Here is a 12,052-nt window from a genome sequence, read left to right on the forward strand (position 1 = left end):
TCCTTGTGCCAATGCAGGACGCACAGGTTCGATCCCTGATCCAGGAAGATCCCACATGCCTTGGAGCAACTAAACCCCTGCACCATAACTATTGATTCTGTGCTCTAGGGCCCAGGAGCCACAACTACTGAGCCCAGGAGCTGTAACTACTGAACGCTGTGTGCCCTAGAGCCTGTGCTCCGCAACAAGAGAAGCCACCGCAGTGAGAATCCCACACATTTCAAGGAAGAGTAGCTCCCCTCTCCGCAACTAGAGAGTAGCCCCACCTCACTGCAGCTAGAGAAAAGCCTGTGCAGCAATGAAGACCCAGCACAGCCAAAAATAAATAAATTTTTTTTAAAGGATGTTTTTGCACATCTTGGTCAGTTATAACTGCCTGAATGAAACCTCTAGAACTTGATGCTGTTCCCCTTTTATCTCAATTAAGGGATCAGAAAGTTGCATTCAAATCTAAGTGGCATCAATTTCTTCAGTTAAAATTGATTTCTCAATGCATGAGAAAAATTCAAAAGCACTCATAAAATCCTATCAGGTCCTGCACGGATGACACATGTGAGAACACCGAGAACTCTGCAGTCATAACACAGACAAGGAAGGCTCATGAGTGTGACTCATGTAGCAAAAATACCTACAAGGAAAATACAAAAACTGGAGATAACTCAGCAATAAAACACATAGATTTTTCTCCTAAATTTAGAGTCTCAGTTTGTGTCCCACGACAGCCTGTACCCTTTCTCCACACGAAGAATTCTTCATCCTGTATATTTTCTACCTCTTACTTCAGATTATAGCCTCAATCTATTGAATTCTTTTTCTTTTTCAAAACTGATTTTATTTATTTATCTTTGGCTGTGCTGGGTCTGCATTGCTGTGTGGTCTTTTCTCTAGCTGCAGTGAGGCGGGGCTACTCTCTAGTTGCGGTTGTGGGCTTCTCATTTTGGTGGCATCTCTTGTCGGGGAGCACGGGTTCCAGGTGTGTGGGCTTCAGTAGTTGTGCAAGAGGGTTCAGGAGTTGTGGCCTGTGGGCTCTGGCCCCAGGTTCTATAGCTGTGGCGCACGGGCTTAGTTACTCTGCAGCATGCACTGGTTCCAAATAGGAAAAGGAGTACGTCAAGGCTGTATATTGTCACCCTGCTTATTTAACTTCTATGCAGAGTACATCATGAGAAACACTGGGCTGGATGAAGCACAAGCTGGAATCAAGATTGCCGGGAGAAATATCAGTAACCTCAGATATACAGATGACACCACCCTTATGGCAGAAAATGAAGAACTAAAGAGCCTCCTGATGAAAGTGAAAGAGGAGAGTGAAAAAGTTGGCTTCAAGCTCAACATTCAGAAAACTAAGATCATGGCATCCAGTCCCGTCACTTCATAGCAAATAGATGGGGAAAGAGTGGAAACAGTGGCTGACTTTATTTTTCTGGGCTCCAAAATCACTGCAGATGGTGATTGCAGCCATGAAATTAAAAGACGCTTACTCCTCGGAAGGAAAGTTATGACCAACCTAGACAGCATATTAAAAAGCAGAGACATTACTTTGTCAACAAAGGTCCGTCTAGTTAAGGCTATGGTTTTTCCAGTGGTCATGTATGGATGTGAGAGTTGGACTATAAAGAAAGCTGAGTGCAGAAGAATTGATGCTTTTGAACTGTGGTGTTGGAGAAGACTCCTGAGAGTCCCTTGGACTGCAAGGAGATCCAACCAGTCCATCCTAAAGATCAGTCCTGGGTGTTCATTGGAAGGACTGATGCTGAAGCTGAAACTCCAATACTTTGGCCACCTGATGTGAAGAGCTGACTCATTGGAAAAGACCCTGATGCTGGGAGGGATTGAGGGCAGGAGGAGAAGAGGACGACAGAAGATGAGATGGCTGGATGCCATCACCGACTCGGTAGACATGAGTTTGAGTGAACTCTGGGAGTTGGTGATGGACAGGGAGGCCTGGCATGCTGCGGTTCATGGGGTTACAAAGAGTCAGACATGACTGAGAGACTAAACTGAACTGATGAGGGATCTTCCCAGATCAGGGATCGAACCTGTGTCTTCTGCCTTGTTTTTGTTGTTCAGTCGCTCAGTCATGTCTGACTCTTTGCCTTAGTAGGCAGATTCTTTACCACTGAGCCACTGTTTAACCCTGATGAAGTCAATTGTAAGAAATGAAAGAAACAATCAGAAAAAAAAAGATTCTCTTAGTGTTCCTCTCAAATTAAGAAGGAAGGAATGGAACATATTAAACAAAATCAAATTAATATGCTCATGGGGAAATTAATCTCATCTTAAAACTAATTTCTGACCTCCATGAAATTTAATAAAAGCTATTCTTAAAATCCTTGAGCAGATAAGTAAAGTTTATAAATTTTGAACTAAAAAAAAAAACCCCACAAAATAGATTTTTAATAATTAACAGGGCAGTAAGCAAAATGGGATCTGCATGGAAAGAATCTCAAAACAAGGATTCATGAAATATGGGAGAAATGAATTCAATGAAAAGTAAACAAATTAGATTTACTTTATGAATCTAAGGTTTTTAGTTAGTAACTCATCAAAACTTTTGAAGTGACCAGTTTTGATTTAACATTTCTAAATTCTGCAAAAGACATTTGTATAAACACATATACCCACACTGCTCTTCTTAGGTTTCATACTCTTAAAATATACCTTCATATATTTACATTTTGCATTCAGTGTAGGTCAAAGCCATGAAATACTGTGTTCCATAAGTTGAGACAAAGTACATGTGCCAAGAAATAGATAGCATAAAATTGTATAAATATGATTCCAGATTTTGATAAATATGGCTTTAATTATATTTTTGTGACTTTCTTAAATTTACCTTTGTTAAAAGGAACCTCCAGCAGGAATGGAGAGTCTCAGTTCAACAAAAAAGCACAATGGAAATTGATGCCGATGAGTTTATTACTCAAGGTCGTGAGTGAATTAACAGCAAACCTTGAGGGCCCCCTGAGGGAGGTCAAGGCTAGAACCAGGCAGAGAAAGCTCCAGTACTTGGGGTTCCGGCCTTTCTAAGGGACCCTGGGTGAAGTGCTGTGGGCTCCCCAGGCTGAGCGTGGATGGGTCCATTCAAACCAGAGGAGCAGGAATCTGGTGAGCTCTGAGGGTGTCATTGAACGGGGGCCTGTGCAGTAGACCCTGGGGTTCAGCAAGACTGCCGATCAAGGAAGGGGGTCACTTAGTGGAGGTGCTCACAGGACTGGCTGGTGTGAGTTCAAGGACCTGCAGGCTGCCTGCTCCCCAGACAGACGCTGAGGCAGCAACAGCAGGGAGCAGTCAGGGAAGCTCTCAACAGTCCTCTGTATGATCCTTCTTGTTAGAACCATCACAATGTCCCAGCAGTTACAGAGAGGGGAAAAGTACTATGGATAAATGATGGGAAATATATGATCAAATTATATGAGGCTTAAGGGCAGTAACAGATGTCATCCCACTGTGCTACCTAATAGTTCACTGTTATGTATTCTTCCCTGCAACCTTAAATAAGGTGGGAGAGGTTAATGTCGGTGGTAGGTAAACCATTCATCACACATCAACTGTGTCACCAGAAACCATTCAGTTTTATTGATTAACATGTATGAATATCACACACACTATATGGAGAAGGAAATGGCAACCCACTCCAGTATTCTTGCCTGGAGAATCCCAGGGACAGAGGAGCCCAGTGGGCTGCCGTCTATGGGGTCGCACAGAGTCGGACACGACTGAAGCGACTTAGCAGCAGCAGCAGTATGAAGGATGAAGATTATCTCAGTGGAGAGGAAGGTTAAAAATCATAATGAATCATCATGAAGTCTGTCTTTCTCAACTCACGTATTCCCATTACCCCTAGAAAGCAGGGATCTGAAACTCTATTGTAAGAAGCAGAAGAATCTAGGAGACATTCTAGAAATGCAGGAACCAAAACCCTGAGGAACCAAAACCAAAATCCCAGGCCGCTGAGCAACTAAGCCCGTGTGCCACAACCACTGGGCCTGTGCTCTGGAGCCCGAGAACCACAACTGAGCCCATGAGCCAGAACTACTGAAGGCCAGGCACCCTAGGTGCTGTGCTCTGCAGCCAGAGGAGCCACCGCCGTGAGAAGCCTGCTCACTGCAACTAGAGAAAAGCCCGCACAGCAATAAAGACTCAGCACAGCCAAAGATAAATAAATAAACAAAATTATATATTAAAAAAAATGTTGTTTGGACGTCCAGAGGAGTCAGGCCTCACAGACCAGTTGCCCTTCACCCTTTCTCCTCATCTGGCCTGAACCGAACACTCAACTTTGCAGACGGATAGCAAAGGAGTCTCCTCTGAGGATCTGCATTGCCTGCAATCCCTCATCCACCCCCACCCAGGCTAGACTTCTCACCCTCAGCTCCTCCCTTCCTTGCGTCCCCAGCTCTGGCCCTTCCAGCCCCACCTGTGGTCAGATTTTTCCCTCCATCACTGTCTGGATGCTCCTGACAAGTCACTTCCCCTTCTACTCTTCCCTAGTCTGCAAAACAGAGACTCCCTGAGCCCGTCTCACACTATCATTGCTGGAAAAGGCATACAATGAATGCCTGAGGTTTACTGTGTTCCTGCCTCAATTCAGGACCACGTACTACCCATTCAAAGAACATTTTTAGATTTTCCTCTTCCCCATCCCAGTGGACGTGGACTGGGCATTCATCTTAAGCAAAGACTGCTTGCTGATTTCTGAGTGAGAACACCATGAAACTGCCTCACTCTCCATAGAACAGGTCGGACACGTGGTCCATCCAGTGAGATTGTGGGTTGATAAGGGATAGTCACGCTCTTCAAGGTCTCCAATACTGAGGAATCAGTCCTTAGCATTTCCACGTACTTTGCCATTGGAATTGTTTGGGGTTACTGGAGGAAAGGGGTCATTTCCCCCTCAAGAGTCGCCCTTGATCTTGGACTTTCCATCTGGGTTACTTGGGGGAATGAAGAATTTGCCTGTCTCTCCTCCACTGCTGACCTCCAGATGATTCATTTTCACCACCTGAGGAGACAGGCCATGGAGAGTGATCAACAGATGCAGAAACACTGACTAATCTTGGAATTCCCAGTGTGCTAGCTATATTCAGATGGCTCCTGTGCTCGAAGCTCTTCAGACCCCCTGATGAGCTCCTATCCTCGCCCTCAACCCTACACCCTGGCCCACACCCCCTCTTACCTCCCCAGCCCGGCCAGAATCTGGCCCGCAGATGCTTAACCCACATTGATTCCTTGGTGCCCTACACCCTTGTGTGGCTGCTGTGTTGTGTCTGATTCTTTGCCATCCTTTGGACTGTAGCCCGCCAGGCTCCTCTGTCCCTGGGATTCTCCAGGCAAGAATACTGGAGTGGTTGTAATTTCCTCCTCCAAGGAATCTTCCTGGCCCAGGGAAGGAACCCAAATCTCCTGCCTTCCAGGTGGATTCTGTACTGCTGAGCCATCAGGGAAGCCCACCCTACACCCTTAAGTCCTCTTTTTTCACATCACTGAAGCCCGAGCCACCCCCTGCTCTGGAGCTTCCAGCTTTTCATCTTGTAACTCTCCTCTGTCCACATTCAAATCCTTCTTCAATTTCACAGCTGAGTTCAATGCAGCTTCCTCCACGCAGCCTTTCCTGATTGCCCTACCCAATCAGAAGTGGGTAATTTCTCCCTTCCCAGAATTATCAAGTGATTTCCTTTTTAATTTATTTATTTGGCTACATTGTGTCTCAGTTGCAGAAGGCAGGCTACAGAGCATGTACTTGCTCGGCAGCAGATGGGATCTTAATTCCCCGACCAGGGATGGAACCTGTGTTGCCTGCACTGGGAGGCGGAGTCTTAACCACTGGACCACCAGGGAAGCCCCTATCAAGTGATGTTATTTGTTCTTTTCTGGAGAAGTGATTTTTTCCTCATGACAGAGTGATTTGTTTTTGTGTAGATGCCAGATAGTAACCTACCCTGCTCTTCATTACTCAACAAATTCAACCTGTTTAGGGATGCAATATTGCCTGCTCAAGCACTACTTTGGCCTCCTTTGCAGTTAAGAGGGGACCGTGTGACATTGCTTTAGTGGAAGTGAGCTGGGGATTCTTGGGGAAGTTTTTGCTTTCCTGATACTGTCCTTTCCTCTTTCCTGTCACTTCCTTCTTTTTCCTGCTAGAATATGGATGTGATACTGGAGGTGGAGCAGCAGTTTGGCAACCATGAGGTAACCATAGGGGAGAAAGCCACTCATGGTGATTGTTCACTTCAGGATGCTTTAGCAGAACAATTCAAGAAGCCTAGTTCCTTGATGGCCTTGGAAAGCTGCTACACCAACCCTGCACAGCCTAGCTCTGCACATCTTTTTTTCTTTAATTGACGTATAGCTGATTTAATGTTCGTTTCTGCTGTACAGCAAAGAGATTCAATTATACATGTATATATGTATAAATATATATATTCTCTGTCATATTCTTTTCCTTTATGGTTTATCACAAGATACTGAAAATAGTTCCCTGTGCTACACAGTAGGGCCTTGTTGTTTATCCATTCTGTATTGTAATAGATTGCATCTGCGAATCCCCAAACTCCCAATCCATCCCTCCGCCACCCAGCTCCCCCTTGACATCCAAATATCAAGCAGACCTCTGTGCCCTGTGCAGAGCTTAGAAATGAACTTGTTTGATAGTCATTGATAAAATGTTCACATCAATTTCACCTTTCTTGAAACTATCCCCCCCCCCCCCGCCCCCCACACACACACACTTGTTTTTTTTGAAAAGCACCGACTTCAGAGCAGGAGCCCAGGGTTTGAGTGCCGATTACGGCAGCAAGGACACTGATTCATTGGGAAACCACAGACAACTGCTTTTCCTCTCTGGGCCATTTCTGCAATAATTCTGCAATAATTCCTGGGAAAGAGGCAGAATGAAGAAATATGTCTGGGCATGACCTTCCTTATTAGCATTTTAATCAAGCATTACCAAAGACATCATGGGTATTTCAGGTTCGAAGGTTATTTTATGTCCTCAGACATTGGGTTGGTCTCAATTGATTTCTGGTAAAATATTCCAGCAGCCGCCACTTTGTGGAGCTCATTGGCTTTTGCCATAAACTCCGGTCTGCATAAGGATTCCGAGACTTCTTTCCAGTAATTTTATAGACAGGGGCTAGCAACAATCCCTGATGTTGAATATGTGCGTGTCCTCCAAAATCCAAATAGGCCAATTGGACACTGGGCTTCTAACTTCTTTTTTCCGCCAGACATGCTGTACTTTTCAAATTAACAACCTGTGTGGGTTTGGGCAGTTTTATTGGTTCCCATTTATTATATCCAATAATTTTGGTTGAAGGGAGGATTTATATGTCTCCTGTTTAGTAATACTAGAAAGGGGAAATGTTCCCCAGTCATACAAGATATCTATTTATTAATATATTGAGGTAAAGGAGGAGATCCAATGACTTTCCATGGAATCTATTTAAACATTCCAATCTTCCTCTAAACTCCCACAGTAATCCCATCAATTCTTAAATTTCCATAGCTTCCCCATTCAACTATAACTCCTATTAGGACTGACTAGCGTCCAGTCCCATCACTTCATGGCAAATAGGAGGAGAAAAAGTGGAAGCAGTGACAGATTTTATTTTCTTGGACTCCAAAATCTTTGCAGATGGTGACTGCAGTCATGAAATTAAAGGATGCTTGCCTCTTGGAAGGAAAGTTATGACAAACCTAGACAGCGTATCAAAAAGGCAGAGACATCACTTTGCTGACAAAAGTCTGTATAGTCAAAGCTATGGTTTTTCCAGTAGTCATGTACAGATGGGAGAGTTGGACCATAAAGAAGGCAGAGCACCAAAGAATTGATGCTTTCAAATTGTGGTGCTGGAGAGGACTCTTGAGAGTCCCGTGGGCAGCAAAGAGTTCAAACTAGTCAAGGCTAAAGGAAATCAACCCTGAATATTCATTGGAAGGACTGATACTGAAGCTGAAGCTCCAATGCTTTGGCCACGTGATGCAAAGAGCTAACTTATTGGAAAAGACCCTGATGCTGGGAAAGACTGAAGGCAAAAGGAGAAAGGGGACGACAGAGGATGAGATGGTTAGATAGCATCATTGACTCAATGGTCATGAATTTGAGCAAACTCTGAGAGATAGTTAAAGACGGGGGAGCCTGGCATGCTGCAGTTCATGGGGTTCACAAAGAGTCAGACATGACTGAGTGACTAAACAAGTTTTAGAATCACAGAGCATGAGGCTCCCATGTTATGGAGTCTCAGAAACATGTCTTCGTTTTATTGCTAATGTGCATATGGCTTTGAGTGCCCTGCTGGAAGTGGGGCCAAGGAACCCAGGCCCTTTAATGAATCTTTATCTTGATTAGGTTATAGGACCATCACCTCAGGTGATTTACAGTCAGATTTCTCATTGTCCTATCTGTCTTGTGGCTTTTTAAATTCCCCCAAACTAGGGTAGATAGAGCAGACTTGATTGAGGTCCTTCAATGCTGGGGGATGATCCAGGGTTCCCACGGGTCCACCCAGTCTCCCAGCGTGCTGTACTGAGACCTTTGTTTTGACCCCATCAATGTCCCCTTTATCCCAGTTCTTTTTTAAGATTAATGTATTAATTTTTGGCTGGGCTGGGTCTTCGTTGCTGCATGTGGGCTTGCTCTGTTTGCAGCATGTGGGTTTCTCATTGCAGTGGCTTCTCGGTTGTGGAGCACAGGCTTAGGTGCACGAGCTTCAGTAGTTACAGCGCACAGGCTGAGTTGCCCCTCTGACATGTGGAATCTTCTGGGACCAGGGATGGAACCCATGTCCTCTGAACTGTCAGGAGGATTCTTAACCATTGGACCACCAGGGAAGTTCCTATTTATCCCATTTCTTAAGGACTGTTTAAAGATTTCCACCCTGTCAGACTTTGACTCTCCCCTTCATCTTTCTTCATTCTCTTGTAAATTGCTTTAATGTTTTGTGCTCCCTGTGGTTTCAACAGAACGCTTCCCTTTAGTAGCAGCAGCCCTGAGGCTAACAGCTTTGTCTTGGGCTGGACAGAACCCAAACTGGGCTCTGTGTCAGGATCCAGCCCGGCCTTTTCCTTTACTTTCATGTTAGCTATTACAGATAAAAATAACCCAGGATCATGCATTTAGCTTGTTCTTGTTATGTTGCATTTTCCTATGTATCCAGTGAGTCAACTTCTTGGATGTTGTATCCATCATTAAAAAAAAAAAAAAGGTAACCCTTAACCTCCTGTAACTAATTACAAAACAGTTGTATTTCAGGAACCCTTGAGTAACCCTGGGGCCACCCAGGAATCAGAGTCATCATCGCGTGTCCTCATCCTTCCTTTTCCCAAATGATGTGCTTCAGTGGGTCCTGTTTGCTCTAGTGGATTTCATTTCTATGCCAGCAGCAAAGCTAGGGAACGGTCTGCAAGATGCCTCATTCCTGACAGTGACTGCAGATTGCAGGGGTCCCTAAAAGCCCCTCGTTTTTGACATCTATTGAAAGTTTGGGGGCCCTCAAGACTACCCTCAGATTTGATAATTCACTGGAAGTACTCCCAGAATTCACAGGACTTCCCTGGTGGTCCAGTGGTTAAGACTCAGCACTTCTGATGCAGGGGTCATGAGTTCAATCCCTTGTCAGGGAACCAAGATCCCACATGCTGCAGCGTTCAGCCAAAAATAGGAAACAAAAGAATCCACTTCCAGAATTCACTGAAAGCTGTTTTAGGTTACTGTTTTTTACAACTAAAGGACACAGATTAGAATCTGCCAAGAGAAGGAGCACAGAGGGCAGAGTCTGGGAAAGTTCCAGCCAGACAGCTTCCTGTTCTCCTCTCCCCGAGGGGTCAGAGACAGAGCAACTTAACTGTTCTGGAGTTAATGCCTGACAACAGGCCCAGGAGACTGACAACCAGAGAAGCTCACCCAAACCCTGTGACCAGAGTTTTTATTGGACCTTGTGGCAGATTTTATTCTCCTGCTCCTTCTGAAGGTGAACTGGTACCACAGGATCCAAAGACCCCACTGGAAATCACGTTGTTAAACTGTCTTGTGCAGCCAGCTCCTGCCCTTAATCACAGCTGAAGACTCTTCAGCGTGACGCCAGGACCTCAGGCAAACAGCGACTCTCCATCAGGCAGGACTTCCCAGGGTTTAGAGATTATACCTCCTGGAATCCAAGGGCAAAGGCCAGACCTCTCTTTGGGCTCTATTAAGTTCCTTACTACATAGAATGATGTGTGCTAAATTCAAGGTAGCAATTATTGCTAGATTTTAGTGGGAGATATGGTTGGGGAAGGGGTACAAAGGGTGAGTGTTTTAAATTTTAAGCTGGATGGTAGGTGCATGCTCTCTTATATACCATTTTCATACAATTCTGTAAAGAGTCTGCCAGCAATGTGGGAGAACCAGGTTCGATCCCTGGGTCAGGAAGATCCCCTGGAAAAGGAAATGGCAACCCACTCCAGTATTCTTGCCTGGAGAATTCCATGGACAGTGGAGAAATGAAAAATTGATCATTTCATTTATGTAAAAGTTTTATTTATTTTTGTTTTGGCTGCACCTTGTGGCATGCGGAATCTTAGTTCCCCAACCAGGGATCCAACTGGCATCTCCTGCATTGCAGGCTGAGCCACTTGGGCAGCAAAGATGGATTAGTAAGTGGAAAAAAAGAAGGAATCACCTAATTAGGCCATAATGAGATTTTAAAAACCTTTAACTTAAACTAGTATTTATTGTTTCCTATGTATCTGTCAATTTCACATACATATAGTCTCATTTACATGCCCGTCAACAACCTGAGAGACTGAATATACAGAAACAATAGCCAGACTAGATATGACCCTCAAGTCTCAGCCGTACGACATAGATGACTCTGGTCCTCAATTACCAGCAACTAGTCCAGGAAAGCAAACCACTACTGCAGTGACAGTTAGCCGAGAACAGTCAGCGTTTGGCCCGTAAGTATCAGGTTCCTTATTATCTACCCGTTTCCAGCTCAGAACCAACCAAGGAAAACCAAATATGCTTTCCAATCCAGCCACAGAAGGTGCTAACCCTCCAACCTTCTCATGATTAAAATCATCTCCCAACACAGCTGACACTCCTTCACTTTCTTCCACTCTAAAGGACTCCCACTGCCCTGCCCGCCTTTGTAGTCTTTGCCGAATGCAAATGGTGGTGGCTGGCTCTCTCACTACAGCAAGCTCTGAATCAACAGCCTGTTTGTTCTCATTTGGGTGGTTTTCATTTATTTCCACAAGCCCTATGGAATTAAGTGTTATGATTTCCTCTTCACAGAGGAGAAAATGGAAATTCAGACAAATAAGTGATCTTCCCAGAGTCTCTGAGCAAACACAGTTAGAGATGAACTTAAAACTCGTTTCTCTTTTTCCACATCAACTTTCAAGAGTGGAGAGATTATAAGCTCCCCAAATTCTCTGGCCAACTGGCACTATGGGTACTGTACAAATTGCTATTAAATGTTTAAACAGCATTGCCCTATTGTCAGGGCTTCCCAGGTGCTCAGAGGTAAAGAATCCTTCTGCCAATGCAGGAGACGTGGATTCGACCCCTGCAGCAGGAAGCTCCACTGGAGAAGGAAATGGCAAGCCACTCCAGTATTCTTGCCCAGAGAATCCCATGGACAGAGGAGCCTGGTGGGCTACAGTACACGGGGTTGAAAAGAGTTGGACAAGACTGAGCACACACGCAGCAACACAGCCCTCATCTCATAAAAAGGAAAAAGTCAATCACCTAAAATTTAGGAAATATGTGTCTAAATCAATAAAATCAGGTTCAGGAAGAAATCAAGAATCAAGACCTCAGAGTCCACTTTGATACTCTTTTATATGTCAGAAAATCCTGTTGGTGTTGTTTTCCAAAATATATTCAAAGTCTGGCCACTTCTAATCCACTGCACTGCCGCCACCCTGGCCCAAACCACCGTCCTCTCACCCAGATGGCTGCGATGATCTTCTCATTGGCTTGGCTGCTTCATCTTGTCCTGTACATGCTACTCCCCGTATGGCAGCTGGAGGGCTTCCATCAACACCTCAGTATCATCCTGCCCTC

The 12,052-nt window shown here is 44.7% G+C and overlaps 3 long non-coding RNA genes across 3 annotated transcripts in view; 1 reads left to right on the forward strand and 2 right to left on the reverse strand.

Moving 5' to 3' along the window:
* Positions 1-12,052, reverse strand: part of LOC123330268 — a 64,401-nt gene that overhangs the window by 36,702 nt on the left and 15,647 nt on the right. The gene's annotated exons all lie outside the window — the stretch shown is intronic.
* On the forward strand, positions 2,779-4,157 carry LOC123465106. The gene is made up of 2 exons (XR_006640184.1): positions 2,779-3,108; positions 3,848-4,157. It is a non-coding gene; the product is annotated as an uncharacterized LOC123465106 (long non-coding RNA).
* LOC123330271 lies at positions 4,770-6,110 on the reverse strand. Its single transcript, XR_006640183.1, has 2 exons — positions 5,180-6,110; positions 4,770-5,005 (listed from the first exon to the last, which is right to left on the reverse strand). It is a non-coding gene; the product is annotated as an uncharacterized LOC123330271 (long non-coding RNA).

Source organism: Bubalus bubalis, chromosome 18, assembly GCF_019923935.1.
Source record: "Bubalus bubalis isolate 160015118507 breed Murrah chromosome 18, NDDB_SH_1, whole genome shotgun sequence".
NCBI lineage: Eukaryota > Metazoa > Chordata > Mammalia > Artiodactyla > Bovidae > Bubalus > Bubalus bubalis.